The sequence below is a fragment of the Mastomys coucha genome, unplaced genomic scaffold (assembly GCF_008632895.1).
Source record: "Mastomys coucha isolate ucsf_1 unplaced genomic scaffold, UCSF_Mcou_1 pScaffold15, whole genome shotgun sequence".
Classification (NCBI taxonomy): Eukaryota; Metazoa; Chordata; class Mammalia; order Rodentia; family Muridae; genus Mastomys; species Mastomys coucha.
Genome location: NW_022196897.1, coordinates 85,662,902 through 85,670,286, shown reverse-complemented (window position 1 = coordinate 85,670,286; position 7,385 = coordinate 85,662,902). Strand labels below are relative to the sequence as shown.

The window sequence follows — 7,385 nt, the reverse complement described above, 5'->3', positions numbered from 1 at the left end:
GCTTTTGATTGTGACTGTGCCCTGATATTTTTCCCTCTTGAAAGAAGAACATATTTTAGTGGAGCCCACAGTTAAGAGACCTTGATTTTTCAAAGATATTGGACATTTTAAATAGATTGAACTTTTAATATGTAAAGACTGTGGGACTTTAGATCTTGGGGATGAATAAAAAAGTAAGGTTTGAGGCTTAATAGTGATGTGTTTGTGTGTCAAACTGACAAGGTGTCAATTGTACTGGCTGGTTTTGTGTGCCAACTTGACACAGGCTAGAGTTACCACAGACAAGGGAGCTTCAGTTGGGGAAGTGCCTTCATGAGATTCAGTTGTGGAGCATTTTCTCAATTAGTGATCAAGGGGGGTAGGGCCCCTTGTGGGTGGTGCCATTCCTGGGCTGGAAGTCTTGGGTTCTATAAGAAAGCAGGCTGAGCAAGCCAGGGGAAGCAAGCCAGTAAGAAACATCTCTCCATGGCCTCTGTCAGTTCCTGCTTCCTGACCTGCTTGAGTTCCAGTCCTGACTTCCTCTGGTGATAAACAGCAATGTGGAAGCTGAATAAACCCTTTCCTTCCCAACTTGCTTCTTGGTCATGATGTTTTGTGCAGGAATAGAAACCCTGACTAAGACAAGTTCCATGTCAAACTTGGGGTCTTGAGATTATAGAAGTTGAATCCATAGGCCTCATCAATGAGATCCAGGGACCTCATGGTCACAGTCACAATGAACTTGTCTAGGATTTCATTGTAAAGCTCCTGAGTGAACAGCTGAAGTTTCCACACCTTCACCCTCTGAGAGCTTTTCAATCTTGGCATGTCTGTAACCCCAAATCAAGCCCTCTCCACCTCACAGTCCCTTCTGGGACTCTGGAGAGTAGTGAACTGGAATGGGTACATCTTCAGTGTACTTGTGTTGCCCGTTTTGAGGGTTGATCTTGAACTTGGCCTCATGAGGTTTGTAATGTATCCTGTTGGTATCCATTTATCTTCCAGTGAGTGCAAGAAGAGGATGGACAAGTATTCACAGATGCCTTGCCACAGCTGCAGCAGCTTCTGCCACAGAAACACAGAGTACCTGTGCAGAGATATCACACAATCCTTCACTTCTTTGTATGTGATATTTTTGAAAATTCAAATTTGTTGAAAAGACAACAAAGATTGAAGGTTGCTAGAGAATGGAGGGCTTGGTGTTGAAAAGTTTTAATAAGTGTTTTTGTACAGTAGTGAAACCATGTATTATTGTAAATATTATGGCATATTATAATGATTTGATTATAATGATTTATATAATGCATATAAATGATTTTTATGCATTCTCAAAACTAATAGAACAAGAAAACAAAAGATGAGATGATGTACATTATAGGCTTTACTTAATTATTTCCAGTATTAGCTTTTAAATGAACAAAATTGAGAAAATTTTTGAATATAAATAATAAGATTATTTTTAATTATCATAAGATAATGAGAAAATATAATGACAGATGAGGATTATGACACAATGCAATGGTACAATGGAATAAATTAAAATGAATGAAAGCTCAGTTGTGTTAGAAGGTGTTTTTCTGGGGCAAATACATGAAGGAACAGTTATCTGAAAAGGACACAGGTGAAAAGCTAAAGCAGACTTGTGAAGGAGCATTTCACTGAAGAAGATACAGATAAAAGGATGTTCTGCTAAAGCAAGCATGTGAAAGGACACATGATAACAACATGCATGTATTGGTCTGCCTTACATTGTATAGTTGAACTGCATTTGTCAGGACTCCATAGAGAGAATTGCACTAAAAAACTTCTGGTGGGCTACTGCAGTTTCTTGCATCTTCAGTGGACTGGCTGATTGGAAGAGTGATGTCAGCTGAGACAGACACATATGCTGAATAAAGGTCCATGCTAAGGGCAGGTGGAGGACATGTGATATTTGAAGGGATATAAATAGTACTCGATGGACCATGATGAAAGCTAAGACAGGCTTGCTTGTAGAGCTACCTTTGCAAAGCTTGTAGGTCTTGAGCCTTCACTGAACTTTGCTTCACTGAGAGAGGCACAATTGAGAACTTCAATTAAAGTGTTTGCAAGTAGGCTGAGCTGCTGCTGCTGACCTATGAACTGAACTGTTGATTTCTAGACAGCACAGAAGGAAGTTGTTCCAAAGAACCTTTCTAAGTAGGTCTACTTCCCCAGTATTCTATCTTTTATACTACTTCTGTTGGGTGGTGGGTTACAAGGAAGGTTAAAGCATTTAAGAATCATCATTAAAAATATCTTTTTTAAAGTTACATTAAAGTTTGTGACTGAATAGATAGGACATAAAGCAAATGAACACAAGAGTAGTAAATCTGGAATGAGCTGTGCAAAATATGCAAAGCTAATGTGGGAGTAGCCTAGTATATGGAGAAGGCAGGAAGTCAATACAAGAAGGTGGAAAATAAAAAAATGCATAACAAAATGAGAATGGAAATGGAAATGATATTGCAGAGGCAATAATGTATATGTATATGTCTCTGTGTATGTGTGTGAGAGAGAGAGACTGTGTGTCAGTCTGTGTGTGTGCATGTGTGTGTGTGTATTTGTGATTTCCAAGAGGAGAGAGTGTTTCACCTCCTTGCATTGATATACCATGAGACACAACACTGGAAAAAAATGGAGAAAATTATTTCCATGATAAATTTCTTAGCTTCTAAATATGTATGAGAAAAATAAAAACAAAGATAATGAGTTCTTTTTATCAGAAAAATGTTAAAAGAGGGAAGAGAGTGTTAACATACTGTTATTATTCTATCACTTTTATGCTATCTACTATTATTATTCATCTAAAATGATGTGTCTCAAAAAGGTAGCAAACAAAAAGGAAAACTGCAGAAAAAATAATATGATTATTTTTTAATGCTTTGGATAACAGGAGTATCTTACTGTTCATAAAATGACTGCAATATTTTTATATCTTAAAAATATAAGAAAGTAAAAGTACTATAAATAAAACAATCATTATATGTGTTTCAGAAATGTGAATATATTAGCCATTTTGATATTACTGTACAAATATATACTAGTAGTTCACTGATAAACCGTATGTTTTATTGTTTGCTTATAGAAATGTGTAAAACAAATCAGTCTTTGGGGAGCAAGGATGTTTTTAATTAAACCTGTAAACATTGACTTCTGCTTGTTAAACTAATGTTGAGAATAAAGGTAATGTTTTCATGTGAACACTTTCATTAACTCAGAGCAAAGAGCAAGATGAGGAACGATTCTGATATATAGATCCACAGCTTACATGGATAATGACATAGTGGCTGTTATCTATGTTGCCTACCTATTGAAATTTTACACTAACATACTTATTCAATTTAAAGCAGACAAAAGTCCTCTTATGCTTGGTGTAGTGACACTTCTTTTTATAATTCTGACACTTTATGCCACTCTCTATTCTACTCTAGAAATGCTTTTAGAACTTTGTCCAATCTCAGGTTGATGCTGCCTTCAGTCCTCATGTCTATATATGATTTGTGAACTCTCAAGCAGAACAATGTGATATTGTTCAGTTTTCTTCATTTTTACCTGAGTTTTGCCAATTTCAGTTTTATGACATGTATACAACCTCCTCCTTGCAAAAAAAAAGAAAACATTATGAATCCTACCTATGGCCTTAGAATATTAGATGTTTCTACAAAAGACAGTATCATTCAACCATTAAGTATTTACTGAACGTTTCCAGATGCAATCTTTCATATCAGCATTAATCCATACTGAACTCAGGAATTTATTCTCACATTGTATTTTCACTCAATTCTCTAAAAAGTAATTACATTTAATTTAACATAGATATTTGTACTGACCATTTCATAAAACAGCCAAATGTTATGTTATTCAACGTTTTGAATATGTAATGTTTGCTTGTCTCAACACTGATATAGTTGGTAGTCTTAAAAATCTTAAACAAATTTCATAGATAATAACAAAGAACCTGGTATTATGGATTCTGGCATTATTACTAAGCTAAGTTCTCATTGGGGAATCATAAAGATGTTTTAAGTCCTATGAGTACCATGCTTATTTTATTCATGTAGTTTATTTATGATACTTAGAATCCAGTCTCATCCATAGCACCACAGTAGATCACTACCTCCAGATTCCTTTCCTCCAAGCCCACATCTCTTTGGATCCCTGAGACCACCCTCTCCTGTCCTCTCTCTCCCAATTTACCTGCATCCTAGCCCCCAATTCCAGCAGACATTTCCTGTGAACACACCAGAATAACAAGGCAGTAAAAAAGCAAAAACATAGACATCACATACTTCAAAATCCATAGAAGAAAGAGAAATAAAGGAACAAACACTTATTCAACAAAGGCAAATCTAGAAATCAGCACCTAGATCTATAATTGCTGCAAACCCAGATGCCAAGGTGCCAGTGTAAGAACACAATCAATAATTATCCACACAAGGGCCCACCTATCTGAGCAAAGCAAGCCCTGAATATTCCAACATAGTTGAAGCACTAGAAAAAGAACATGATACCAATTATAAAAATATGATAGAGGTCCAAAAAGAGGATATGAAACAATCCCTTATATAAATCCTGGAAATAGCAAACAAACAATTTGAACCAAATTATAAAACTCTTAAAGAAAATCGAGCAATTAAAAATGGGTGAAAATAGAAACAATAAAGGAATCTCAAACTGTGGCAATTTTGGAAATGAAAATTTAGGAATTCAAACAGGAAGTACAGAGACAAGTTTAACCAGCAGAATATAAAAGATATAGGAGAATCTCAGACATTGAAGATATGATAGGAAAAATGGATACATCTATTAAAGAAATGCTGAATTAAAAAAATTACTCACACAAAATATACAGGACTTATGGTAGACTATGAAATACCAGATATAAGAATCCAGGAATTCTGTAATAATAGGAGGGAGAAGAATCCCAGCTTAAAGACCCAGCAAATATTAAGAAATATTTCTAATCTAAATTAGAAAATTCCTAAGAGGTATAAGATGCATACAGAACACAAAAGTAGATTGGACCAGAAAAGAAAGTACCCTTATCACATAAGAATCAAAACATTAAACACATAGAATAAAGAAAGAATATTAGAAACTTCAAGAGAAAGGAACCAAGTAAAATATAATGGCCAGCTTATTCAAATTGCACCTGTCTTCTCATTGGAGTGTCTAAAAGCCAGAAGGACCTGTCCAGATATGCTGTACAATCTAAGAAACCACAGATGCCAGCCCAGACTAATATGCCTAGAAAAAATTTCAATAACTATAGTTGGAAGATAAGATATTTCATAATAAAATCAAATTTAAATAATATTTCTTTGTGGACCAAGATCTACAGGAGGTGCCAGAAGGAAAACTCTAACCTAAGGAGCCTAAGGAGATTAAATACCCAAGAAAACACAGGATATACATAATCTTACTCCAACAAAACTAATAAAAGTAAACACACACACACACACAACCATCGCTCAAAACAATAACAAAATACAGGAACTAACAATCATTGGTCATTAATATGTCTCAATATCAGTGTTCACAATCACCCATTAAAAAAGATGCATGCTAGCAGAATGTGTATTTCTTCTGCTGAATATTAAGAAGCACACCCCAACATTAAGGATAAATATTACCTCAGAAAATAGTTGGAAAAATATTTTCCAAGCAAATAGAATACAGAAGAAAACTAATGTAGCTATTCTAACATCTAACAAAAGAGATTTCAAACCAAATGTAATTTAGGAGATGGAGAAGTGTACCTCATACTCATCAAGGAAATATACACAAAGATGATCTTTCAATTCTTAACATCTATGCCCCAAATTCATGGGCACCAATGATTATACAAAAACATTATCAAAGCTTAAATAACATATCAAACTTCACACAGTAATAGTGGGAGACTTCAATATCCCATTCTTACCAATGTACCAGTCATCCAGACAAAAACTAAACAGAGAAATATTGGACCTAAAAGAAACAAACATTATAAACTGAATGGACATAACAGATATTTACAGAACGTTTCACCCAAACACAAAACAATATACTTTATTCTCAGCATCTTTTTTGAACTTTCTCCAAAATTGACAAGTTTTGATATAAAAGAAAGTGCCAAAAGATACAAGAAAATAGAAATAACTCCATGAATCAGATCACTATTGATTAAAGCTGTATATCAGCAACAATAAAAACAACAGAAAGTTTGAGCATTTGTGGAAAATGAACAATTTTCTACTGAATGAAAAAATATGACAAACATGAAAAAAGAAATTACAGATTTTCTCGAATTCATTGAAAAGTTTTATGTTTGCTGTGTATTCATGCATACTTAAACTTATGGAACACAATAAAAGTGGTGCAAAGAAACTGTATAATGCTAAAATGGAGCATTTGGAAAGATTTCAAGTTAGCACCTTAGCAACACACCTAAAATATCTAGGACAAAATGAAGTTGGCACAGCCAAGAGAAGGAGACAGCAAGGAATAATCAAACTAAGGGCTGAAAACAATGAAATAGAATCAGGAAACCAATATAAATGGAAAAAAACTAGTCTTTGAGAAAAATCAATGCGATAGACAATCATATCCAAATTATCTAAAAGACGGAGCCAATATACATGGTGACATGATCAGAAACAATAAGGAGGGCCTAATAGCAGAAACCTAGGAAATATAGATTATAATAAAGACATACTTTAAAAATCTCTATTTGACCAAATGGAAAACACACAAAATTAAGTCCAAAAAATCATTAATCTTCCTATATGTAAATGACAAATGGACTGAGAAAGCAACTGGAAAAACAACACCTTTTATAGTATCCTCAAATAATATAATACATATTATATTATTGTATAATGTATATTAGAGTAATTCTGACTAGACAGTAAAAAATTTTACAATGAAATCTTCAAGTCTTTGAAGAACAAAAAATTGAATATGCTATCAGAAGCTGGATACATTTCCCATTCTCATGGATCAGTGGATCAGTAGCATTAACATTACAAATGACCATCTTACTGGAAGCAATTTATATATTAATTCATTCCCCATCTAAGTCCAAACACTATCCTTTATAGACCTTGAAGGGAGAATTCTGAATTTCACAGGGAAAAACAAAAAACCTGAGGGTAGCTAAATAAATACCTCAACAAAAGCAACAAGGACAATAAAACTGCTGGGCGTTATCCCCATCTCTGATTTTTAAGTTGTGCTACAGGGTTATAGTAAAGCAAGCAAACAAAAAATCCAGAAAAAGAAAAAGCAAAATGAAAAACTAAAAACCAATCAAAATAGAAACCCTTGGTATTGGCATAAAAACAGATATGCTGATAGAATGTGATCAAATTGAAGACCTATAAACAGATTTGAGTACATACATT

At 34.1% G+C, this 7,385-nt stretch overlaps 1 pseudogene; it reads right to left on the bottom strand.

Moving 5' to 3' along the window:
- Positions 1-615: 615 nt before the first annotated feature.
- The window catches only part of LOC116091746, a 54,771-nt pseudogene continuing 48,001 nt past the window's right edge, over positions 616-7,385 (bottom strand).